This window comes from Pangasianodon hypophthalmus, chromosome 11 (genome assembly GCF_027358585.1).
Source record: "Pangasianodon hypophthalmus isolate fPanHyp1 chromosome 11, fPanHyp1.pri, whole genome shotgun sequence".
NCBI lineage: Eukaryota > Metazoa > Chordata > Actinopteri > Siluriformes > Pangasiidae > Pangasianodon > Pangasianodon hypophthalmus.
The window spans coordinates 15,789,861-15,817,804 of NC_069720.1; the positions used below are offsets into that span (position 1 = coordinate 15,789,861).

Genomic DNA, 27,944 nt, shown 5'->3' on the forward strand with positions numbered 1-27,944 from the left:
TTTTACTCTAAGAGAGGGAGGAATGCTTTTAAAGACATAATTGACCCTGAAGTCTATCAGACTATCCCTCTCAATCATTTGCATTGACAGGAGGCCTCTGAAATAATTTAAATAATTTTGAGCACAATAACAGCTTAAAAGAAGAAGTTGTTTCAGATGTGACAAGTATAGTCTTTTTATATTCTATTTACAATGCACAGTATTTTTGGCCAAAAATCTTTTTACTGCAAGCAAAGAAACATCAGAGGTAGTGGCAGTAAGTGCACTTGGCAGGCTGTTTCTTTCAGTCTGACATCCTAAACTCAAAAAATCTTCAACTTCAGCATGTTAAAAATCCGAGGTCAGGAAGTTCACCTTACAAACTGTGAGAAGATGCCAAAACATCCACCTTACACATCTTTCTGATCAAAGTCATGGATTGACACTCAGATTGAAAGTTAAGCTGAACTTGTTTTTTTTTGTTCTCCCCCCATCTGTTGTTGTTTGCTGGCAGGAGGCAGAGAACGAGCCGAGAGTGGGAGTAGGAATACGGGATGATGGAGGACTGAACTGAGAGCAGGTGAACACAGCTGTGGACCGCCGCCGGCTCTCTTCTTCCTCTCCTCCCTCTCTTCTTCCTCTCCTCATGAGGCTCCGGCTCTGTGTCTCGGGGTCTCAAGGAGACAGCAGGGGCCGGCCAGGCTTCAACGGAGTGGGCAGCAGAGGCGGGCAGTTGCACCCACCGGGCACAGGCTCCTCAGCAGAGTAATCAATACGGGGGAAGAGGCTGCCAGGGGTCGGGCGACGCAGCCCCGGGCCATGGTGCCAAGGGATCACCAGCGCTCATCTCTCCCTTTACCAGTCAACTTGCATCAGCCAAAGGCGGACCATGTGTGAGAGCAAGAGTGTGTGTGTGTGGTTCTGCCGGAGGGACCTTCAGTCCCAACACCACTTGATAAAACTTTGTCTGCGGGAGAATGAACAGAAAAAGAGTGTCAAAGGTCTTTTTCCCTCTCCTCAATTCCTTTTTTACTGTGAGTGCACATTCCCAGTGACTGTTTGAATGAGGGCTTGACGTACAATCCCTCTTACAGGCCCTCCTCCAAGCCTCTACATCAGATGAGCTGGCAAGAGAGGACAACTTGAACTTTTGTCTTTTTTGGACGACATTTTTTTTGCCTTTCTGTTGTAGATTAAATTAGATGATTTTTTCAAAATCCTCACCACTGTTTGAGAGCTTCTAAAAAGGCTTTGGTTTTAATCCACATGAAGAGGCTTGGCACTCTTGTCTACATACTTCAGTACTGCTGGACCTCCACAGTACCAGGTTTTAATAAGATGACATTCAGAGGGAGTGCAAAGTAGAGGAGGCTGAGCTCAAAATCTAGGACCAAAATTACCCAATAAACTTTCCCAGAATTTGTCACTCATTGTTTTCAGCCATTCCCTGGAAAGCTCCATTTCCTTCCATGAGACACAACGAACATAGGTGAATGGAATGATTATGTTGCTAAAAGTAGTGCCAAGTCCCCAAGGATTCTTTAAGGAATGAAGTTTACTAGGAGATGATGGAGTCTAATCCTCTGAAATGGTAAGCGCACTCCCGTTCTTCGTCTGTTTTAGGCATTGGTTACAATTCAGTCAGTATCTCTGGCACAGAATGATGGTAAATTCTGGATACACTGCATGTGTACTTACTTGAATTGCTGTATCTCATAAAGGAGCAGCTGTGGGAGAAAGCCAGGCTTTCCCTTGGGTTCACAAAATCACACAAAACCACAATAAAGCACTGAACACGGTGTCCTTTCCTTTGTTTAACATCTGCGTTTGTCATGTTTGGGTAATCTTATTTGTAACCTAGCTATAATCAGCATATTACATAAAGTGCTGTTAGTGTACTGGGCACAAACCCCACAGTAAATCATGCACTAGAACGCCAGCGTAGCATCTACACACATGCCAGGCAGTGTCTGAGCTTGGCAGCGCCACCGACAAAATGGCCGCCACCGTCTGCCAGCTGTCTCCTTACCCAAGATGGCGCCACTCTGAACACCAGCCATCTGCTTAATCAGTGCCCACATCTAAATCGTCTGTAATTGCATTTGCATATTCGCCCAACTGTTACTGTAGGACGAGCCCCACACACACACACACACACACACACACACACACACACACAAAATCACACTGATTCACTGTGAGCGGCTTTTGAGCACTTTGGAGCATGTACCTGCCACTCATGTCTTTTGTACTGTTTTACAATTTATTCGTCCTTATGTTAAGCCACGTTAGCATTCTGTTGCTTTAAATGAGAGAAACGTGGCTTTTCCAGTCACAAAGCACCTGACGACTGTACCATCTGTGACATCTGTGCCTGGGCTAGTTGAGCTAGCTGGTGCTACTCAAATCCCTCTGTCGCAGGGCCCAACTCCACACAGCCCCACATAATGACCTCATTAGCATGCGCAGCACTCGCCAGCATAGGCCTTGGTGCGCTGCTGCATCGTGGGACCCAGCAATGCTCACCCTTCACACACACACACTCTCACCAGGCTACATTGTGTTCCTCCATACAATACACCGCTTTACATGTGTATTACTGTGCTGCAGATCAGGCAATCTGGGAGATGATCCGTAGCAGTTTATGCAACTGGGCCTCTACAAATATGAGTTGCAATTATGTAGTATGGGTTTTTGGAAACATTTCAGTCAAGGATAAAATGTTTTGAATTGCTGTTGGAGTAACAAAAAATTCTATTTTATAAAAACAAGCATGGAGTTTTATAAAAATCTTTGTGCTTTCACCTTAATACTGCATTAGCTTCATATTGGGATTGTTTTCACAGGACTGCTGTACAGAAGAGATCATTTATAGGCCTTAACTCCTAAATTTAAAGCATTCTCACTTTCTTGATTGAGAATTCTCTTCAGTGAAAATTATGTTTGAGTTTTCACTAATAATATCACTTATATGGCGGTTACATAATATTTTCTTTTATTATGGAATGGCATTAATTCCACAATTTAACCATTTATACTTGCAGTTGTCTCTTCCTCTGATTTCCTATTGATATATTTAGTGTGATGGACACACCAGAACACTAATGCTTTTATTAGTAATGTTATTTTCAATTCAACTAACAACGTAATGATATAATTAAAGATGTTTGAAAGTTGCCCTTTAATTGTGATTATAAATACATTAACCTAGAAAAGCTGTAATGTCAATTTTATTTCGAAATATTTTGAGGATGTAGATTACTAAATAATATCAAGGTTTTAAAGAGAAAACATTGCGACTCTTTGTCCAGTGTTTTAAAGACAAACCTCCTCTGTTGTTGATTTTACACACCTGGCTTGTGGAGGATAATCATTTTTTGTTAAATATTTGTCCAACTTGCATAACTAAAATTAAGAAAGGGCACCTCAGAAGAATAAAATGTAATAAATCTTTAATTTTGAAAACATTCTCACAGGAGTTTAGTATGCTGAAATGATTCAAATGTGCATTGTATTTGTTTTCTCAGTCTATATTAAAGTTTATAGATTGATATAGTTTAATCTAGCTCTTTACTGTACATCATCCGTTACGGAACAATCACTTTCCATCACTTGCTCTCTTGTGTTTTGAAGCTGTGAAGCTGTGGGGGTTTATGAGGCTGTGATGGGGTTTATAATTGGGGTTTGCAGGGGGTGTATGTCTGGTCTAGGCTGGTCCCAGTCATGTAGAACTCGTCTGGGTCAAACGGCTGGCTCTCATCCCCCTATTTACATATTTACAGCAGCTGGGGAGCCCATATGTTTTTAGTTGGGGTCAGACAATCTTATATATAGCCTTATAAGCTAACTAACACACCCCATGGCCTCTTTATGTGAACACACACACACACACACACATTTACCACAAATCACTTGCCATTCTTTCTGTCTTGAAATTCTCTCTCCCCCCCCCCCACCCCCCCACCCCCACTGTTCTTTATAAAGAAAAGAAAAACAGAGAGCTTTTATGCTAATCATGCTTGTAGCCATGTGTGCAAGTACACTAGCGCAATTATGCATAATTCAACACAAAGCCAAGCAGCGAGGCAACTACTGTAAATCCTGTTAGCAAGCCAAAAGGGGGCAGAGACTCAGGGGGCCTGAAAATAAGGGGTTCCGCACTTTTAGGAAGATTCAGACAGATCCTTGACATTTTCTGACCACAGGTGCATAACAAAAACTTTGTGTGAGGCAAACTCCAAAAAAATTTCCATAGGAAAGGGTGAAGGATTTTTGAAAGCCCTGGTCTGTGTGAAAGTTTGTTAACAGCTAGAAATCTTAAAAATCTGATTATTTGTCACTGGATTAGTGCTAATTGCATGAAAATTTCCATATGGCACAATAATAAGTATAAGCATAATAAGTACTATTAGACCGCATATAAATATTGACTCCTGTATTGATCAGTATCGTGCAGTGGTTTTCTAAATGGGGTGTGTGAAGCCTTGCCAGGGGGTCTGTGAATTTTTTATTTAGTTAAAGGATCCACTATTATCAAAAGTCATTATATTTCTTATTGAGTTGTTATAGTGATTACGCTGTTTGAATGGTTACATGAATTGAATCGGTTTAATTGAAATCCCACTAACTCCGGTGATAGATAATGTCAACTTGGACTTAATGTGTTCTGTCAGTGGAGAGTTCAGGAATATATATATATATATATATATATATATATATATATATATATATATATATGGCTAGGGCTCCAATAAATAGCCAGAATATGACTAATATGACAAATATTTCAATAGTTGTATTTATAAATAAATCTGTGCTGATTTTTTTGTATTAAACAAATGAAGGGGTTTATGAGAACCCCTGGTATACACTCACCGTCCACTTTATTAGGAACACCTGTACACCTGCACATTCATGCAGCTATCTAATCAGCCAATCATGTGGCAGTAGCACAATGCAGAAAATCATGCAGATACAGCTCAAGAGCTTCAGTTAATGTTCACATCAAACATCAGAATGATGACTGGAAAAAGAGCAGGTGTTTTTTCTTCAACTGTCCCATTTGGGTGAGTCAGTGCCCGTGATGGCCGCAGATTCCTGTTCTTGGCTGACAGGAGTGGAACCCATTGTGGTCTTCTGCTTTTGTAGCACATCCACTTCAAGGTCAATGTTTTGTGCGTGCAGAGATGCTTTTCTGCTTACCACAGTTGTAAAGAGTGATTATATGAGTTACCATATCCTTACTGGAAGCTTGAACCAATCTGGCCATTTTCCTCTGATCTCTCTTATCAACAAGGTCTTTGAGCCCACAGAACTGTTGCTCACTCAATGTTTTTTGTTTTTCACACCATTCTGTGTAAACTCTAGAGACTGTTGTGTGTGAAAATCCCAGGAGATCAGCAGTTTCTGAAATACTCAAACCAGCCCATCTGGTACCAACAACCATGCCACAATCGAAGACCAGATATCAGGCTTTTTCTTCATTCCGATGTTTGATGTGAACATTAACTGAATCTCTTGACCTGTATCTGCATGATTTTTTGCATTTCGCTTCTGCCACATGATTGGCTGATTAGATAACTGCATGAATGTGCAGATGTACAGGTGTTCCTAATAAAGTGGATGGTGAGTGTTGTTAAATAAAGGTTGTATTGACACACGTATATTTGGTTTAATCTACATTTAATATATTAGATCATTTATAAAATATGAATCTGCTATTTTGAGAATTTCTAATCAAGTTTTTATGCCATGCTGCACTGCAGAAATAGCCCATGAGTTCAGCTTCCCTTCAGTATAATGTGAGGCACGTATATTTAATGTTTGCAGTGTTTCAGTGCAAGGGGTTCCTTAGCTCTGAGTGCTCAGTGCTTTTATTTGCTTGGATATTGATTGAATGTAGTTCACCCACAGAAGTAATAGTTGCTGAATGCATTTATTGCCATTGCTCAATTCGACCCATGCTGCATTTGCCTTTTCCTTTTTTCATACACCTGATATGACAAGTGGTTTGATCTGCTGTGTGCTAGATGTCTAAAACAGACCTAAATGATTAAAGCGTGTCAGTGCTGTATGTGGAATTGATATGAATTGTACATTTTTGAACAGAATATTTGACAGGTGTGCCAAATGGTGTTTCTCATGAAAAAGTAAGTTGTTGTTTGTTCACTCGCTTGTTACAGTACACCTCTAAAGTGGTAAAGCTATAATAACTTTGATGTGTATGATCCATGGGGTCTAGAAACATGTAGAGCCTGCCACTCCATCTGTTCACTTTTCTATTAATAGACTTGTGTGTATTTGTAATATGTGGCCTGAAGTAATCTCCTGCGTGGTTTGTAACCACCTTAAGGAATAAATAGAAGATATTTAATGTAGTTCAGCTGAAGATGAACTATCCGTTGTCTGGATGTAGTTCAGCCGAAGATAAACTATCCGTTGTCTGGATGTATTTCTATTATAAAAGAGCTGCAGTAAGATGCAAGGAGAAAGAAGGTTTTAAAAAAAAACAACAGTGCTGCCTCTTTAAAAACCGGGACCTGTGTTCACTGGGGCTGATTACAGTCTGAGGGAAAACAGTCATACATTTATCCAAGTCACTGATTATGTCATTTTAAAGCCCCCAAAACACAGGCATTGCGGGGGAGCATGTAGAGTGTGGAATTATGAAGCGGGGAGTGGAGTGTGTGAAGGAGAGTGGTGGAAATGGGAACAGAGTGCTGTTTGTATGATTAAACTGTCGGCTTGGTGGCACAGGCCACGCTGAAGAGTCAGGTCTGAGATTTAGCCATAATGAAAACACTCCGAACCCTCCTCTCAGTGCAATTCTCTTTACAACACAGTGCCTCAGCCTAACCCAGGTCTGTCCATTTACTGAGAGGAGAGGGGTGCAGATACACAGCCAAACACACACACACACATACACACACACACAAACACACACGCACACAGAAAAAGAGCTAGTTGTTTGCCAGAGGCTGGTTTTGTGCACAACCAGGCCAAGAGAAGCAGTCTGGGGAGAAGTTGTCTACTTGATAAGGAACGAATATTTGCATCCCAGTGTTCTAAAAATGGCTGCTGCTTCTCGCTCAGCTGCATAAACACCGGTTCCGCCCGCAGCAGCGACCTACTCGTCAAGCGTGGGAATAGACGAAAGTGTAAAATATTCTGTCAGGCACTGGCTAGACGGCCCAGCTGCTCTGAAGCCCCATTGAACAGCAGGTGAAGAAGGACCCTAGGGGTCAAGGTCAAAGGGGGCTCCTGTCTGCTCTGTCCTATGACATGTCTGGTTGCACCCCCAGATCTATTTGCTCTTATTTGTGTAATAACACGTAATTACTGATGACGCACACAGAACCCGTCCCTGCTGTTCTGGGACAATTCTTGGCTAATCCTCGTCAACTGTGGTATTAGTGCATGTTATTCTCAGTATTTCATGTACAAGGTTATGCAATTTCAACTGCAGTCTTCCAACACACTACAGAGAAAGAGAGAAATGTGAGATCTGTAAGAGCGACTAGCCGGTTGACATGTGGTTTTATGGTTTGTTTTACGTTCGATTTGTCTCCGCATTGCTTTTATTCGCATCGTCCTCCCCTGCTGTGTAAACAATGATATCCCTTTAAGAGGAGGGCCCTCTCTCTGTCACGACACGTCTCTCCAAAGGCACCAAGTTGGTGAATAGCGGACGAAGACAGCGGCCCACCCTCTGGAAGATTCCATTATTCACCTCAGCATATGCTTCATTAGCTCGTCTGAAAGAGAGATCCCCCTCTCGCAGCCATGGCTGCGTCTCAATGGAGCGTTCCCCCGTCTTTCACCCCGTCGTTTCTCCCCGGTACCCCCTAATCGTCTCAGCTCCTCCTGCTGAAATCAAGCTTAGTGACGGCACTTTTGTGAGCGCCCCTCTCTCTCTTTCCCCTCTGCCTCAGCTCATTCTCTCGCCTGGCACACACACACCCACCCACCCACCGCTTAAGTCCCTATCAGCATGCCAACAAAATGTCCGCCCAGCTGGGGTTGACACTCGCCCGCCTCTGGGGTTTCGCCTCCTCCTTGCCGAACCCACTCAATCCCTTCAGTCTTTTTTCTCTTTTTCTGAATTATGCTATTAATTACTTGGGATTAATTACTTTATTATTTGGAAAATGATATTGGCAGAGCTTATTTTATAGTACAACTTATTATTATCATTATTATTATTATTATTATTATTATTACTTCTTGCTGTGTTTCCAATTCCTTCAGTTTTTTTTTTTAAATTCGCTGTTATTATAGTTATGTAATTATTAATCTACATTTGTTCTATGGTAAATATAGCGCAGAGCTTCTGATTCATCACCTCCCTTTCCGCTAATTGCATATTAGCCTCATTTTTCTCATATTTTCATGCATGGGGTATTCTCGATGGTGCAAACTATCTGCCAACATAGCACAATTTGCATGCAAATATATTCTGATGAGTGCTCACAGCGTGAAAACCAGTTCTGTTGGATTTGCACTGCTAGAAATAAGCAGAGTGAAAGCTGCATTTATACGTTGTTAGATGTATAAATGTAAATATGTCTGAGACGCATCTGGATCGTTAAACCTCAAATGATCCCGAGTTGGATATGATATATACTGTATGAGGTTCACCGAGCACAATCTAGCTGTGCATATGGCTCCAGCAGCCTTTGCTTAGCTTTTGCAGTTTTTGTCAGGCACAATGTAGGCTACAATGGGGTTGGAACCATGGGTCCTCGTATTTGTGTGTCAACATAGCCTGCAGTGTGTGTGTGTGTGTGTGTGTGTGTGTGTGTGTATGAGGGAGGCAGAGAGCTGTGAGGTTTCCACTTCAGTCTGCCACTGCCGTCTTATGAGCTGAGAATATAGCTTTGTGAGTATGGAATAAAAAACAAAAATAGATCATCTGTGTTTACCCTCCCAGCATACGCACACATACACACACATACACACACACACACACACACACACACCCCTGTGCGCGCACGTCTCATAGACCTGTTTGCTCAAGGACTGTGTCTCTATTGCTACGGATGCCACTTGGTTATGTGTTGCATTGTCATTCAGTTCGCACCAGAAGCCTCAGGCTAGACAGGCCGTGTCCACTGGCATTACAGTTTTATAATAACATTGTGCCTTATATAATTAAAGCTTGTACAGCTCTTAATTACTCTTAATTAACCTTGTTATGACTGATGAGTTGTATGGAAAACTACCTTAAACAAAGTGGCTGAATCTCTTATCTGGTCAATTGAATCTGAAAGGATACACTCTTTAATATCCATGAAATATTTATTAAAGGCTCTGTTGTAACACCACTTGGCACAGGGGCTACTTCAAAAGTGAGTGGACATAAAGGTTTGGCAGGACTTTCTACTGATTATTAGTGGTGAGTGATGTTGCAAAGATGTCATATTGCAATACTTGAAGAACTTTTTCACTATAAATGACATGCAAAGTGTCAGCAAAAAAGTAATGCTGTATTCAGAAATTATGCTTTCAGTGGTATGCCCCCTCCCGCCCCCCCCGCCATCACATCAGCAGAAGGAAAAATGTAACAATCAGCACATAAATACATTTTAATGTTCAATCCGCTATGAAATTGTAATTAACAATGGAATAATGGCGTACATAAAGTACTATAGTATTTTCAGGGAGTGTACTGAGAGTGTAAGTATTTTCAGGAAAAGTGTACCGTAATTCAATTTATCACAGTATCAATATTATAGCACTATATCACCCAGCCCTATAGACTACAGTTGTGCATTTCAGATATACTTGCTATTTAAAGCTTTTCTTTCGTTATTCAATGAGCCCTCCTTTACGCAGAAGCTATGTGTTGTGGCAGTATGTGAAGAAACAGTAACCATTTAAACAGTAAAGTATTATCTAACAACAATTTCATCTATACAAGGTACTATAATCTTAATTTTTCTTTACTTTATTAATTTATCAAGTGGTATGCATCTGTTGTTACAGCAATGCTAAAATTCTGCTTCATTCAGTTTAATAGTATAATTTACTGGTATGAACAGTTTAATAGGAACACCTATACACCTGCTCGTTCATGCAATTATCCAATCACCGATTATGTTGCAGCTGTGTAACTTATAAATTCATGCAGACACAGGTCAGGAGCTTCAGTTAATGTTCACATCAAACACTGGAAAACTGTGACAGCAGTTGGTCTTTTTCCAGTCTTTAGTTGTCCAGTTCTGGTGAGCCTGCACACTGTAGCAGCAGATTCTTGTTCTTGGCTGACAGGAGTGGAACCTGATGTGGTCTTCTGCTGTCGTAGCCCACCTTTAAGTGTTGTGCATTCTGTGATGCTTTTCTGCTCATCATAGTTGTAAAGAGTGGTTATTTAAGTTACCATAGCTCTCATGTCAGCTCGAACCAGCCATTTACTCAAATCTGGGACCAACAACCATGCCACAATCAAATTCACTGAGATCACATTTTCCCCAATTCTTAATGTTTAATGTTAACTGAAGCTCTTGACCTGTATCTGCATGATTTTATGCATTGCGCTGCTGCCAGATGATTGGCTCTTGGGATAATTGCATAAATGAGCAGGTGTACAGGTGTTCTGGTAAGTGGATTTTCCTAACTGACCCTGGCCAAGCAATGCAGATGACCAGATACCACTATGTTCAGTTCCACGGTAAAATAGTCTTGTTATTTCCAGTCCAAGATTTCCTTTTAGCTCCCAGTCTTAGTCCTGGTGAACTGATCACATGGTAAGTTCTCTACAAATCTTCATTCAGGAGAGCTGTGATCCAGTGCCATGTATTTTTAATGTGACTTCTTCTGTATTTCCTGGATTGATTCAGAACTTCAGGCAGACAGACCAACAGGACAAACTGTCTCAGAAAATCAACAAACTGTCCTGCTTCAAAACCTGTGCGTCCACAACCAGCTGACACTATCACTCCCTTGTAGCCACATTGACGTGTTTCTCAAAAAATAACAGTCCGATTTTTCAAACATTTCCGACACTTTCATAAACATATTTTTGCAAAAGAAACAAAATTAGACAGTAACATAACATTATAGTGTTTGATCAGGTTCAAAATATGATTTTTTTTTTGTTCCTCCGAAGGCTCTGACGTGTTTTTGAAGTGTGAGAATAAAAATTCAGCTCCTTGTTATGTTGATCATTTTATTCGAGGGCACCAAGCTGAAACCCATGCTGGCATCCAACCTTTGAAACAGTAAAACCCCATTCCAAATAAGTAATACTTATTTACTTGCTCTTGATAATATATGTCTCCTGTACCTCCTTTATTTTACGGGATTGATTCACGAGTGTGTGGAGCAGAATTAGTATGCCACCAACTGCCTGGCTTAAATAACAGTCTGGGAGGCAGGGGGAAGGGGGGTGTTCGGGGGGGTTTAACCAGTTTCCCCCAGCCATGCTTCCAGTTCTTAATGGGACATCAGGCACGACAGGCTCAACTGAGGCCTAGCAATCTCCCCTCTCTCCATCTCTTCAAAAAATGCCCATCACCCCCTCCTGGTGGGTAGACGCACCCTTTTCGAAGCCCCCTTCTGCCTATTGAGAGGGTCTCAGACAGGGTGCAACCCCCCACCCTCTTTTCCTCAACCACAAACCGCATACATTAAACTGATCTCCTAATGCAGCGTCTCATTTTGAGTCTGAGTCTGCTATCAAGTTTTTAATTTCACCACCAATCTAAGATGACATCCATATTTCCTAAAATAAGCATTTGTTCTTATTAAAGGAAGGCAGTAAGCACAAAAAAACACCAGGATATGATAAAACATCTGGTCATTAAGAGACATCACAATAATTTTAAAAAATGAAGCAAACAGAATATTCCAATAGAGTTTATACTAAAACAACTATAAATCATGTCTCAGTTTTAAACATTTTCTTGTATTAACTGTCTGAAATTCTATATTGGATCATGATCAAATGGAAGGTTATTGGTTAGTGAACACAACACAATGGCCAGGGCTGAATTAACACTTACAGATGGACCCAAATAAACACTGTGCATTAGATCAGTCACTTCAACATCTCCCTGGTAGGAGGCTCTGCTGCTTCACAGGCTCTCCATGCCTAAATATAGCCTGGCTCACTTTTTATTTTGGTACGGTCCACGTTTTATAATGCTTCATCCACACTTTTTCATCAGATAGCAATCTGTTCTGCTGTGGGCTGCTTGTGTTTATGAATATTGCAGCTTGTGTGAGTCTTGTGATGCTTTTGTAACTAAAATATGGACATTTTTTAATGTTTCCTTTATTCTTGTCATTTGAAGTTGTGGATTTTGTTACAGCTTTGTGCTGTTCTTCCCCTTCGTGACTCCACTGCTGCAGTGGACTGTAGACCGTTTTTTGATTTGTTCTATGATTTGTTCTGCTGCTATATTTGATCTTCTTGAAATAATGGATCCACTGATAACACGCACACACACACACACACACATACATGGCGCTCACTCCATATCATAGGCATTGTATTTGATTTTAATCATATTGCTGCGTGCATGCATGACTGTGTACCGTGACGAAGCAGACACGAGCCCACGGTGCTAAGTGCTGATGAATAAGCAGCCACGGTCATTCCCTGTCTGCTTTCCAGTCCCCAGAGGAAACATTAAGGGCCCTAGACTGGAACCAGAAGTCCCTCCATCCCCCCACTCGTCCCATCCACACGGTAGAGCCTGGGGTCAAACCCAGTGCCCAGACAGTCTTACCCCTGACCCCTGTCTGGCTCTAGGCTCGGGGTCAACCACACAGCTGATAAACTCTGCTTCCCCGCCCCTCGACCTATCTGCTTGTAAACACACATGCACACATCCGCATCCGCTTGTGTTTTGGCGTGGCGGTGGCTATAGACACGCACGCATAGCATCATCTGAGGCTCCCCAGCATCCATGTGCTGTCAGTCAGCTCCCTCCCCCCACCTTTCTCTGCACTGTAGCCACACCTCATCCTCACACACACACACACACACACCTTTAAAGCTACACAGTCAATAATTTGGAAGAACTGTGTATTAATATGAATCCAATACATACAATATATACAATACATACAATATATACGTAACTGTGTATATTATTATTCCTTATATCTACCCATTGCTCACCACCTCATTGGAAGCATCTTGCTCATTTTTTAAAATAATTTTCTCCATAATGTTTTATTCCTTATGTCCCTAACCACAAATCAAAGCTGTACTAGATATGTATGGAGAGGAAATAGGAAGGAGGAAGGAATGCTTCGGGTAATGGAAAAGCCCGCCCAGTCACCCAACCTTAAACCATTAGAGTTTCACAATAGATATTGATATTCATTCTTTTATATATGCACATGCAGTGTATTGTAACATGTACAGTATTATTATTATTATTATTGTTAGTTGTATGTCTATATAGTAATATATGTAAAGAAGGGTGTGCTGTTATATTATATATAGGAAAATAGGAAATAGGAAAATTATGTTATAGGAAAATAATCAACAGTGGACTCCCAAAACATGATTGACAGCATGACATGGTTTATCCCTCTTATACCACATCAAAATTAGCTAATACTAAGCATTTTTTAAAAAAATTTTATTAAACAATAGCATATCTCGTGTATAGTAACATATATTATTTCTATAGAAACAATAACATTTTAGAACAAGCACATTAATATAAACCTTAGAGCTGAAACTATTGTCAGAGCTGCTGTTATAAAAAAAAAAAAATTAATCAACAGCTTGTGACCAATCAAATTTGAGAATTCAACAATACTGTGCTATACATTGTACAATTGCATAAATAACATAGATATCATGTATCCATAAATGTGCATGTAGATGTTGATGCATATAGACAGTGTTTTACTTAGGTACATACTGTATGTTTAATTTTTGTTTTTTTAGGAGTTATGAATGCTGTTCAGAGCCACTCCCGGGATGGTGTGTTTCAGATCTGTAGCCCTGACCCACTGCAGGATGAAAATGATAACATCAGTGATATTTTACTGTCAGTGATTGCTTACAGAATTTTGCTTGTGCCCCTTTTATACTGGTGAGTATTTCAACAAGGTAAGTTTCTGATCATAATTTAAACAGCATAAATAGAAAAGGCTGTGATATTGCATACATATAAACTTCAAATAGACCATTTCAAATGCTTTTTTTTAATTGGCACCTACAATGAAAGAAATAAACCTTGGACTGCAGCTGGTTTCCCAGCTAAAAAAATTACTTCTTTTCTATGTTCTAATTTTTTTTTTCAGTTGCAACAAATTGACAAGTAGGTTTGATTTTTTTCCCCCCATTAGTATGTTTTTTTTTATCGTGTCTAACCTGTATGATGTATAGCATACTAGGGAAATCTGAAATATTTGTACAGTTAATAGAGTACTACACAGGTACAGATGATGATATTATTTGCAGACCTATTTGCATTTTTAAGAGCAGACATACAAGACGAAAAAGCAAAACCTGCTTGTACAAAGTGTGATATCCTTATCGCCATACATTAATTATAGCATAATCTCTGATATTTGTTGAAGTTGTGTTTACAGTATGAATATTGTAGTAATAAATTAATTATGCAGAATGAATTAACAATAAAAGTGAAACCTGAATTTATTCTGTGTTGCGTGTTTTTTTTAACTTATGGTTGTTCAATACGGTATAAAATGTGTCTCATTATTAGTGACAGGGAAACACAAATAAATGTTTATTTCCATGGGTAAACAAATGAATATATTTTGCCTAATGAATGATTTTTTTTGCACTTCGCAGTGTAACGAAGCAGTGTAACGTGCTAATGTTTGTGTGTCTGTGTCTGCATAAAATTATACGCTCATTAATATTCAAATGTGTTCAAATATTAAATTATGTTATTAAGATTTAAATACATTTTTTGAGGAATTTCAAAAGCCTGGTCTATAATGTTTTATTTTATGTGAAATGTTTTGTGCTGTTTGATTTTTTTTCTGTAAAAAAATATTTATGCATAAACCTAAGTAGGTCTAATGAGGTTTTGTGTATAGATGAATCATATAAGAGGAAATCATAATGCGTTGAAGAATTGATGTATACCAAGTGTAATGTATGTTAAATAAAGTGTTCTCAAGCTGCCATGTTCGTACGAAGTAGCTGGATGTGAAGACACATACACACACACACACACATACACTCCCTCCTGACCTGTTTCAGTGGCGATCATGCTTTCTACGCTGTTTCCTCTACAGAAGCTACCTCAGTGCCCTACAGCACACAATCCAATGCTCACACTCAAACCTGCCCCTTGTGTCCAAACCCGCCACATCCACTCTCATCCTGTGTCTCGCTAACACATCCTGACCCAGGAGCGTGGCTCTGGCCTGAAAACATTGAGCAAGAGAGATTATCCTCCTCCAGGCCCGGGTCAGTGGAGAGTGGAGGGGAGTTTGGGCCACCCAGGGAGCGTCCAGTGGGCCGTGAGATGGCCTGATACACGTGCTTACCAAGCATGGCAGATTCTCTTACTCTCAGCAGCATAAAGCCACACAGCACAGGCCTTTTCTTCAACATGGCCCGGGAGATTAGGGCTGAAACACTCAGCCCACACTCACACACTCACACACACACACACACACCTACACACACCCCTCCCCACGGTTATCCACTGCACAGATATGGAGCTCTGAACAGATCAGTCTGGACACATCTTTCACTATTCTTTAGTAATTCTGCCACATGGTTTTACTGTCTCTGCCATTTCAAGGAAGGGAGGGGCAGGTGAGAAGATCTCACACATTAGCACCATGTTATTAGCGAGGCTAGCTCACACTGGTGATGTCAGGCAACAGAAAGAAGTACCATCATGATAATCAGTCCTATTCTGCATCATTTTCTTTCCCATTAATGCATCTTTAGAGAAGTTTTTCTGCTGAGGAACCCCACATAAGAATCACAATCTCGCCAAAAATGACTAACGATGACAACACAATATGTCTTTTGGTATATTACAATTAATAAATACAAAGTTTGTTTTATTTTTTTTTTCATAAGAGCATTTCTTCTCAGCCCTAAAAATATAACATTGACTTCAATAATCACACAATTATTATGTTAGACAGTTGTTTGGTCATGAAATATTCCTTTAATGCATATTTGTGAGATCTGCTACATGGTTTAAACTGGATAATATGCATCATGACATGACATCTTGAGGTAAAATTCTCAGTCTTTCATTTAAGCAAGTTATGAAAAATATAACAAGTGTGTAATATCAGAGTGTGCTTATATAATAGTGCCTGAACATTTATCACATTTATGAAATAGATTTGTTCCTGTTTATTCAGTCTAATATTTTGACTTATACCTATATCAATAAAATATAATAAAGAAAGTTTCATGGTTGTACTTGCAGAAATGCAGCTGTTTAAAGAGTAGGTTATTTTCCATCTCTGCTGAAAATGCACATATGACTTTATACAGCAGAATAAATCCCATATTAAAACATTCTTTAAAAAGCATAATGAAAAAAAGCATAATGAAAATAAAAATACAATTAGCATTGTATCTTGCCATTTTTACAATTATCCTGTTTTTCTTCCAATTTCCCTTATTCCCATAACTGAGAGACTGACTAGTAGAATAAACAGTTTTGTTTATTTTCCTGGTTGATACAGCTATTCAAATGAATAGAAAATATTGTTGACCATCTTGATGACATTATTCATGACAGGTTTTCATTTTGGAGGGAAAACAGTGGCCAAGGGCAAATCGTTGTTTTTGGTTTTTTTTTTTTGCACCCTGAAGTCAAAATATAATATGAATGTGATTTTAAACATATCCATGAAATGATGAAGCATTCACATATTTAAGAGGTTTGTTCATTTGAATCATTTAGCTAATATCATTCATTATTGAAAATAATTCTAAAGATAACAGGTGTAAATTTAAATATAGTCTAGTATTTTGCTTAAATAATTCTGGAAATAAATAAAAAATTAAATTAAAATGTATATGTGATTTAGTTTTTTTACTCTCAAATTTTCACATTTTTATATGATGTGACTATATGATATATATTTTAACATCAAGCATATAACATTTGCTAAACAAACAAACAAACAAACAAACAACAACAACAACAATGACAATAATAATAATAATAATAATAATAATAATAGTTACAGTCTTGTATTATCATAAATATGATTATAATTTTCATGCAGAATTTGCCCTGTAGTTTTGGGGAGGAGGGGTGTGTAAGAGTGTGTGTGTGTGTGTGTGTGTGTGTGTGTTGGGGGGGGGGGGGGGGGGGGGGGGGTAAAGGAAGGAGGCCTGTGAACTTGAAGTGCAGTTTGTCATGCTAACCATGCTGCTGCTATTGAATTCACACACACAGGGAGCAGAAGATTCACAGGACCCCAGCTTTTCTCATGCAAAACCATGCAGGCCTGTACGCTCCAATACGCGCGCGCCTCTGAATGGCCTCGCATTCACACACACACACACACACACACACACACACACACACACACACACACATGGTCCTGAAGGCTTTCCTTAGCTCTGTGGAACACGTCACTCTAACACACATTGAGGGAAACGCCTCACCTTCCCTTACTGCATTGAGCAGTGTGTGTGTGTGTGTGTGTGTGTGTGTGTGTGTGTTACTACAAGGTGAAGACAACATCTTGTAAGCAACCTTCTAACTCCACACTTTGACCTCTCAATCTTGTCACGTGAGCTTAGCTTACTCACTTAACGTTATGTTCTCTCTGTGTAGTTATTAAATAAATAGATTTATATAGAATTCATTTAAATTAAAGCTTTTGTTGTTTGGAAATCTCGTGAAGTACAGCCTAAGGGAATGCCAAAGATGAGAAAATGAATCCATTAGGCAGAAAATGTCGGATCCACTTATAAGACGTTGACTAATATGATGAGTTTTGATGATAGTTTAGAGGAGACTAGATGATTTAGAACCAGTGTTCTCAAAATGGGTTGAAGCAAAGGCAAGGGGTCTGTGATTTATTATTTATTATTTATTTATTTTTGTTACAGTGGGTGGAAACAGAAACCACCTGGAATCAACTGGAATATAGTGACAATTTTATTAAAAATGGGTTCTTTGAGAGGAAAGTTCAGAAAGAAAAAACACTGTCTTCATTAAATACCTACTATTTTATTAAATATTACTACTTTTCATTAAATATTACTGTACACATTTAAATAAAATTTATAATTTTTTTTTGCTTGTAAAATAAATCTGTACTACCAGGGTCAATTTCTTTCTTTTTCTATGTTTTTCTTAATTTTTTAAGGGGGTTAGGGTTAGGGACTAAAAGGACTATAAAAGTTTGTCTAACGGAGGTCTCGTCCTGATCTATCTATCTATCTATCTATCTATCTGAAATCAGAACCATACATCTCTGATACATCATAAAAGACAAGAGGCTGCTTTCCTGCAGGAACAAGGTACTACACTGTACCTTTCCTTGTTTCTGGGGTGGTACCCCATAGACCTTTTGTACCTTTAGCACCTTTCTCTTTTTCCTTGAAAGGTGCATGTTAAAGCTCTAAACAAGCATGTAACTGCAGCCCAACTGTGGATTTTCAGTTCTCTTTAAAACAGCTCCTCAGATTGGATGTGTGTATGTTTATATGCTGAGCAGCTTTAGGAGTAGTTCTATAATTTAGGTTTAATGAATATTTTTCTGGGACTATATGTGCATTATTGATGTCCACTATGAATGTGCATGAGACAAAAAAGAAAAAAAAAACCTGATGCATGTCCCACTTTGCTTTTATTCTCTTTTCTCCCTCCTCACTCTCTTTGTCTAGCCTTTTATTAGTGAAATTGGAGGCTCTTTCCCCCCTTCACAGGCTCCATCTGAATGGCACATTCTATAGTGCATCCCATTACTTCTTAATGCATCTCGTATAATCACTGCTTGTCTTGAAAAAAAAAAAAAAAAAAAAGGTGCAGTGCATGAGTGAGTGTGGCAGTCGCTAAAAGCTGTCTATAATCTTCAGATTTTAATTTTCCAAGAGGTTGTGGAGAGGGTTTGTCAATTATGTGTCATTTATGTCCAAGTCGTATGGGCTCTGGAAGAATGTAGGCCACCTACAGATGGAACAAAAGGATGGAGGAAGCGCGTGATTGGCTGAGAGCGCGAGCGACTTTGGGTAAAGCGCGACCCCGCCGCTTGCACAGCACCAGCACCAGCACCGTCACTCTGCTCCATCTTCTAAAATTAACGAGACTGTCGGAAAACAGGGAGTGGGCTGAGGTGACAGGGACAAGTGTATGGAATTATGGGGCTGCATAAAATAAGGATTTCCCTGAATTTATTGTCTTGGGTGAATCACTGATTTCATGCACCTTTTGGGTTGTTTTTGCTGCTTGCTTTTACCTGTCGGCTTTAAAAGGCTGATGCTGTTGGCCCATAATGCCATCCAGGGCGCTTAAAGAGCTCAGATTTCTGAACGCCGGCTGAAGGTTCGACACAGCAAACCCACACTTTCCGGGCTGCTTTGTGAAAAGCCGGACTCAGCTGTGAAAAGGGTGGGGTTTTTTTTCTACCAGCAAGCACAAGTGCTCCATAACTTTTCCATCATTTCCCCTGCTCAAAGATTTTAGCAAACAAGTGTCAGAGAGAGGTGAAAATAAAGGGAGACAGGAGGAAAAGCAGGACAATACGCGCTGCTGTTTCTCCTCCAGAGCTGCATTCCAGCCTTGACTCATTAAAAGACTTCTTTTCCGCCTCCATCCTTCTGTAATGACCTCCTCTCAGTTCCCACACAGCCAGTGGACAAGATGTGGTCTGCATGTGTGTGTGTGTGTGTGTGTGTCTGCCTATTGATGCCCGGGTTTGAGGCCTCTCTAGTAAATTATTCATGCATCATTTAAATACATGCAAATAGGTTTTCATACCTCTCTGGCACGATGCCAGGTACCTATGGCAACCGTCCCTCCTCCATCAGCCTCCACTCACACAGTGACTAAGGATGTAGCTCAGGAAGCACAATCAGCTTCACTTCACTATTTAGCAAAAAGGGTGATTTTAGAATAGATTAAATAAGTGTAAGATGCATTTTAAATACCCCATATATTTATCTCATAGCTTATATTCATTTGTTATCAGCAATATTACAGTGTGTAACGTATAAAAACAGACACACAGTTCATCCCGGGCTGAAGCAGGAGTGTGTGCAAACGTCGGAGTGAAAATAAGAGATGGGAAAATAAGGGGATGTGATATGGATTATTTCATCATCTACAAACACCATTCATTATTGCAAGTGTTTATTATTTTACCTCGTCACTGCCAGGTAGAAATCAACAATCTCACAAATAAACACAGGCTATCATTTTAGATAATAATAATAATAATAATAATAATAATAATAATAATAATAATAATAATAATAATAATTATTATTATTATTATTATTATTATTATTATTATTATTATAAAAGAAATTGGATTTAGTAAATTTAGTAAAATATAGCCTATTTTAGTTTTTTTTTTCACTTAGGGTGCAATTTAATTAATAAAAATGTAATTTCATGCTGACAGTTAAAAAGCACGAAGCCACACATTAAAACAAGATCCTGCACATCTTATTCATTTTAATATTTACTATAATACACTGTCCTTACAGTATCATTTTGGTTTTTTGGTTTTTCCTGTTCAATCTGGAATAAAAGAATCCACCACAAGATATTAATATGGAATAAGGGACGTTCAGAGCCAAATAATCACACCATTTTATTATAACTAGAATAATATTAAACTATTTAAACTATCATATTTTTATGATCACAATCAATCCTATCAACCACCACCACCACCACCACCACAAACAACAACAACAACAACATTAATAATAATAATAATAATAATAATAATAATAATAATAATAATAATAATAATAATAACGTTTTTACTTTTTATTTAGCACCTCTTTCATACTCAAGGTGGACACAAGGAAAATGAAAAAAAAAAAAAATTGTGCACACCTGAGTAGGATATTGAAAGAGAACCAAGAAAAACAATTTCAGAGACACTGAGGAATGACTTCCAGAGTCTGGGGCTTTAACACTAGATCTACTTGTCTCAGAGAAAATTCTGGTTTTACAGACCACCGCTGGTAGATCAGTAGCAGAGACCCTGAGTGTGTGAGTGTACATGAAGCACCTGAGTGTAAATATGGGGAATGTGGAGGGGATCAGACAGTGTGTCTGATCTGGAAAGACACAGACAGGCAGATGAAAGATGGGTGCAATATATATGCAGAGTGCCTGAGTGAAGTTTAAATATAGATTACCAAACGATCATTTACTGTCTTACTGCAGATAACACATTAGGATATTTGTTAATGAATGCTGTTACATGTAATTCCCACCACACAGTGAGGCTGCATTGTTCTTACAAGGTCAAGTTCAGGGCAGAGTGTGATGCGGATGAAGTGGTCATTAAACACACAGCACTGCCCCCTAGAGGAACTGCTAACAACACCTACAGGTTTTTTTTTCAGTCTTCATTTCCTTCATTTCACTGAAATCTTGCAGCAACTGAATGAACTTTATGTTTAACAGTTTATATATGTTTCCACATATCTGCTTACTTACTTGAGTTAAATAAATACTAACTAATGGGGAGGAATTTCTGATCCTTTAGTTGCAATAATAATAGTAATAAAATAAATAAATTATAATAACATTAATAAATGTTGACAGTGATAATGAGGAGACATGGTGGCACAGCATCCCTCCAAGGGCTTTGGCATCTCACAGCTCCAGGATGCTTGGTTTGATTCGGAGCTCGGGTCTGTGCAGAGTTTTGATGTTCTCCCTGTGTGTGTGTGTGTGTGTGTGTGTGTGCGTGGGTTTCCTTAGAGTTCTCCAGCTTCCATGCACCTCCCAAAAATACACAGGTAGCTAGTCTGGCTATGCTAAATTGCCTCTAGGTGTGAATGAGTGTGTGAATGTGTGTGTACATAGTGTCCTAAGAAGATTGACTGGCGCCTCATCCAGTCTGAATTTCCCTGCCTTGTGACCACTGTTCCCGAATCCACTATAACCCTGAGCAGGATCAAAATGATAATGAAAGATGAATGAATAATAATAATAGTAATAATAATAATAATAATAATAATAATAGTTTTTATTTTCTGCACTCCCCTCAGTTCTTCTTTGTGACTTATTTGTAGCCACTGGATAGAAACTGGATTTTACTAACATTACAAACCCTTTACACCGCCACCTGAAAGAACATCTTTCTCTTTCACATTCAACTCTGTTGCCATATTTTGGGAGAACTAAGTATTAAAATGTATTTGACATTTGTCAATCAGTGAAAGAACACTGACTGCACCAGCACATGCACTAAACAATTTTTAAACTCCTGAATCATCCTGCTCTGGAAAAAGACAAAGTCACAGAGTAATTTGTTATATGGAATGCCAAGGGTTGTGCTTCCAAACTGGAGGACTGGCCATAAACACACACACACACACACACACACACACACACACACACACACACACATGAATGAAAAACATTAATAAAACTTATCAGCTGCACATTGGACCAGGATGGAGGAAACAGAAGAAGAACAGAGTTAGAGGTAGAGAAGATAAGGAAAAAGAAGGCTCTGTCTCACATAAAATTCAGGTTACACTAGTTAACCATATCATCAGTTGTGCGTTGGGAAACACTGTCTGCAAATATTCTGATTTATGAACATTTGCTGCTAACCAGAAATAAGAGAAATAATAATTTGACCTGCTATTCTAAATATATTTGATTGTTTGCATGTTTCAGTTCATTAATTAATTCATTAATTAATTCATTCATTCATTCTCTAGTTTGGTGAATATTTTGTGGGAAGTTTTGGTAAATGTTAAAATAATGTTTACAATACTCTTTTGACTTTTTATAAATGAAAGTTTCAGTTTTAAAAAGATTGCTTTCCTCATGGGGTCGAGCCAAATGTCCCCACAAGGTCAAAACTGTCAGAGATTTCTGTCATTGGACGGAAATTTGTTTCCTCCAAGACCTTCTTAGTTTCTAATGAGACTTTAAACGAGTGCTTTATTAAAGTGCACTTGTTTGGTGAAGCAGTTACTGTAAGACTGTAAGTTACTGTAAGTCTATCAGTATCAGCTGGAAGACAGATATATGTTGTGTGCTACCAGTGCTTAATTAGAGTGATCCAGTCACAAAATAAAAAGTCACATTTCTGCCTTCACTTATTCACTTATCATCTATTTTATTAACACTTTCTATAAAGGCCATAGGTATAATGACCTATAACATATACATTCCTTACCTGTTATAATGCATTCATAAGACATTATTCACATTGTTATATTTATTTATGAAAAGGCATTACAGTTTATAGCCATGTTATAAACTGTTAACAACATTCTTATTAAATTGTTAACAGAAGACATAAGCAATGTTTCTAACACATTATCACTAATACCAAAGAAGTATAGTGTAAGTGCATGGTTTCTTTGGTAATGGTGTTATAGTGTGTTATAAGCACTGCTTACAATGCATCAACAACTTATAATGCATAATAATGTACAGCTATAGGTATACATACTGTCTAGCTGGCCATTACAGGTTATTAAAAAAAAAGAAAGAAAAAAGTACAGTTTAGTCCCACAACATTCACACACAATCATCTCTATGAAATATTTGGAATATTCCACAAGTCATATTTTCAACCGGAAGTTGCATGGGAAGTCGTCTCATTAGTTTTTCTTGATTTTCTATGATCTAGTGATATTGACTGGCGAGGCCACTGTAGGTTATAAATTGTAGATCATTATTGATTTACTCATTCTAATGAATAAATGACTTCTAATGAGTAAATCACTAGAATGTCCTTAATGTCCCCATGCCATTAGCATGGATGCTAATTAACCACGTTTTATGAATTTGCTAATTCTATGCTTTAAAAAAAACCTCAACCCTGTTACTCATTTAAGAGCAAAATGCAGCAACTGCCAGCCAAGAAACCCTGTAAAAATGAGATATTGTTGCCTGAGATGATGATTTCTTAGATTCCATGTTGAAAAAATTATCTAAAAATCGTCGTGGATGGTTTCTATCGGTGACATATTTGATCAGTGGAAGTAAATTGCGTTTACTTTAATTGACCAGCAGGTGGCAGTAATGTGACACTGTGTACCATCACCACTCCCAGCGTCTGGTTCTGTGCTGCATATTTAGTGTTTTTTCCTCACTAAGGCACCTATTTTCACTTCCTCATGAGATAAAGCAAGTGTGTTAAAGCAGGAAATACACTATAATACACTATAATGTGCAGTGGAAGGCAGTCTCAGGATTAGGATCCATGATATTGCCTTTAGCCCAAGTTCTTTTCAAAGTGATCAAAGTTTCTATGTAATATAATGGTTTCAGCTGTGATAGTGTTTTATTTGATGTGCTTGCTTGAATAATGAGCAGCAAACTGGTGGCATTTTTGATTATCCAATCAGCCAATCAAGAGCCTGGGATTTTCACACGCACCAGTCTCTAGCGTTTACGCAGAGTGGTGCGAAATACAGAAAACATCCAGGCAGCAGCAGTTCTGTGTGCAGAAACACCTTGTTGATGACACAGGGCAGAGGAGAATGGCCGGACCTGTTCATGATGACAGGAAGTCTACTGTAACTCAAATATCCACTCTGCCTTTAGAGGCTTTGTAGATCTTTGCAGCAAACATCTTGACTGTCTATGGGTGTTACTCACCATGACACTTTTCTTTATTTAATTAAAAATGTAAAATTTGTTTAAAAATTGAAAATTTGTTAAAATATTAAAATATGTTATGTCTGTAAATGGGGTAACCAGTTATAAAGAAACTTTATAAAGAGTTATAAAGAGCATTTTATTGGGTAGTGTTGGATAATATATGCTTCGTTTAACTCAAGGGGAGAACACAAAAAGCAAAGCAATGTACACACATATATATATATATATATATATATATATATATATATATATATATATATATATATATATATATATATAGACACCCCCATGAAAGCCTGTGTTTTTTTTAACATAGATAAACATATGGACATTTGATCTTCATTTTAACAATACTGGGAGATTCAAGTAATATAACTAAAATAAAACCAAAGAAAAGTCTTTTTAAAATGATCTGTAAAATGTAATAAAAAAAGAAATCAAATTTCTTGTGAGGAAAAAGTAAGGACACCCCCCACATTTATTTGTACTTAAAATGGCTAAAATTACCTACAGGTGTATCACATCAGGTGCAAATGATTAGAACATCGTTACAGAGCATTTTGATTTTAGTTTGATTTGCTCTTAATTGTTAAAGTAAGAGGCATCACCATGGTGAGATCCAAAGAGCTCTCTGAGGCCTTCAGAAAGAAGATTGTTAATGCTTATTAGTCTGGTATGGGATATAAAAAGATCTCAAAAGAATTTGTAATCAGCCATTCCACTGTCCGGAAAATCATTTCCAAGTGGAGAACATTTAAAACAACAGCCAACATGGCCAGGTCAGGCCGTCCAAGCAAATTCACCCCAAAAGCAGACTGCAAGATGCTTAAAGAAGTCTCCAAAAACCCTAAAATATCATCACGGGACCTACGGCAAGCTCTTGCTTCAGTTGATATCAAAGTGCATGAATCTACAATCAGAAAGAGACTGCACAACTTTAATTATCATGGGAGGTGTGCAAGGAGGAAACCTTTGCTGTCTAAGAAAAACATGAGGGCAAGACTGAAGTTTGCCAAAGAACACATAGACAAAGGCCAAGACTAATGGAATAATGTGCTTTGGACAGGCGAGTCTAAAATTAAATTATTTGGACACCATAACAGAGGGCTTGTTTGGCATACACCAAATACAGCATTTCAGCAAAAGAACCTCATACCAACTGTGAAACATGGAGGTGGAAGCGTTATGGTTTGGGGATGCTTTGCCGCAGCAGGACCTGGCCAGCTCACCATCACAGAATCCACTATGAATTCTACATTGTTTCAGAAAGTGCTTGAGGAACATGTGAGACCATCTGTCAAAAATTGAAGCTGAAGCAAAACTGGACCTTGCAACATGACAATGACCCAAAACGTACCAGTAAATCCACCAAAGGACTGGCCGAAAAGTAAAAAATGGAGAGTTCTGGAATGGCCAAGTCAAAGCCCTAAATCCTATTGAGATCCCATGGGGTGATTTGAAACGGACTGGGCATGCAAGAAACCCCTCAAACATCACACAGCTGAAAGAATTCTGTATTGAGGAGTGGGGGAAACTTTCTTCCAGTCGATGTCAGAAACTGGTAGATAGCTACAAGAAATGTGTCACTGAGGTTATTTCAGCCAAAGGGGGAAACACTAGCTATTAGGGCATAGGGTGTCCTAACTTTTTCCTCAGTTGAAATACTCATTATTGTTGATTTCTTTTGTTTAATAAGTGAAAACAAAATGATTTTTTGTAGTTTACATGCAATTACATCACTTTCATCTACAGGTACAAATTAAAATTAGATCAGAAATTGATATGTTGACATTTCTTAATAAAGAACCAAATATTTAATGAGGTGTCCTAATTTTTTTCACATGACTGTATATATATATATACATACATACATATATATATATGCACACACAATATTTTATTTGACCATTCCTAATATCTGAGAGTAATGAAGCATAATAATAATAATTAAAGCTGCAAGCAGCACTTTTGGAGGCCAAACACCCAGATTCGGAGAGCCACATATTCACAGACAAGCTATAATTGTTGACTAAGCAATCACAGGAAAGCCAGTGGTGGAATTCTCTGACTGTAGGAAGAAAGGTCTAGACAGGTCTAGACCTGTCTAGAAAGGTCTAGACAGGTCTAGACCTGTCAAATGGGTTGCAGTGTGGCATTGCTACAGCATATTTTAGACAGGTGTCAAGATGATGTGAGCCAAATTTGGTGAAAATTGGACATAATTTGGAGGAGGAGTAGCAAAAAAGGCAGTCAGCTGCAAGCATTGTTTTTTAGCATGTTATCGTTCCTTTTGACCAGTAGGTAGCACTGGTTCTGAAGATGAGTACCAAGTTTTGTGTCAGTGTGCAAAGTCGTTGCTGAGATACAGCCTCAAATCCTGTTCGGTGGCTTCACTGTCAGATTCGTTGGCCCATTATCAACATTTAAACAAATCACCTGGAATATTCAAAATTCATTTGATAACTTTTGTGAGGCTTACTCTGAAGATGACGTGTGCCAAATTTGGTGATGATTGGAGAACATTTGTAGGAGGAGTAGCGAAAAAACAATTAAAAAAAAAAACAAGATGGTCGACAGGAAGTACATTTGAATTTCAGATGTTGGTGTGTGTTCACTTCTGCATATGCCAGGGAATTATAGGAAAAATGAACTGTGAATTTCTCACTAACTCTTAAAATGATATAAGGAAAAAAAAAGAAAATTGTTACAGTTCTTCACCACAAGGTGGCGTAGTCACAAAACTTCTTGGGTACACTCAAGGCATTGTCCTGAAGATTCTTATCAAGTTTCAAGATGATATGTAGATGCATTGCTGAGATATACCTTCACATCTTGTTTTTTGCATTTGCCAGCGCGTTACAGAAGAATGGTTTTGAATATCAAAATTCCTTTGATAACTTTTGTTCAGACAGGTCTCAAGATGATGTAAGCCAAATGTAGTGAAGATTGGACAGAATTTGTGGGAGGAATAGCAAAAAAAATGGCAATTAGATGTAAACATTTTTGGCATGTTATTGTAACATTTGACCAGTAGGTGGATCACGAAATTATCACTATCACGAAATTTGTTGCCTAGCCTCAGGTCATGCTCCTGAAGATGCCTACCAAGTTTTGTGTCAGTGTGCAAAGACATTGCTGAGATACAGCCTCACTTCCTGTTTGGCAGCTTCGCCAACAGATTCGTTGGCCCATTACAGGCAAATCCTTTGG

The 27,944-nt window shown here is 38.6% G+C and overlaps 1 long non-coding RNA gene across 2 annotated transcripts in view; it reads left to right on the forward strand.

The window, feature by feature from the left end:
* LOC113533795 (uncharacterized) overlaps positions 1 to 15,099 on the forward strand; it is a 42,460-nt gene extending 27,361 nt beyond the window's left edge. For both annotated transcript variants that reach the window (XR_004579097.2, XR_004579098.2), the window contains exons 3-4: positions 494 to 1,570; positions 13,889 to 15,099. This is a non-coding gene — a long non-coding RNA (uncharacterized LOC113533795). The remainder of the gene's footprint in view (positions 1 to 493; positions 1,571 to 13,888) is intronic.
* The last annotated feature ends 12,845 nt before the right edge of the window (positions 15,100 to 27,944 follow it).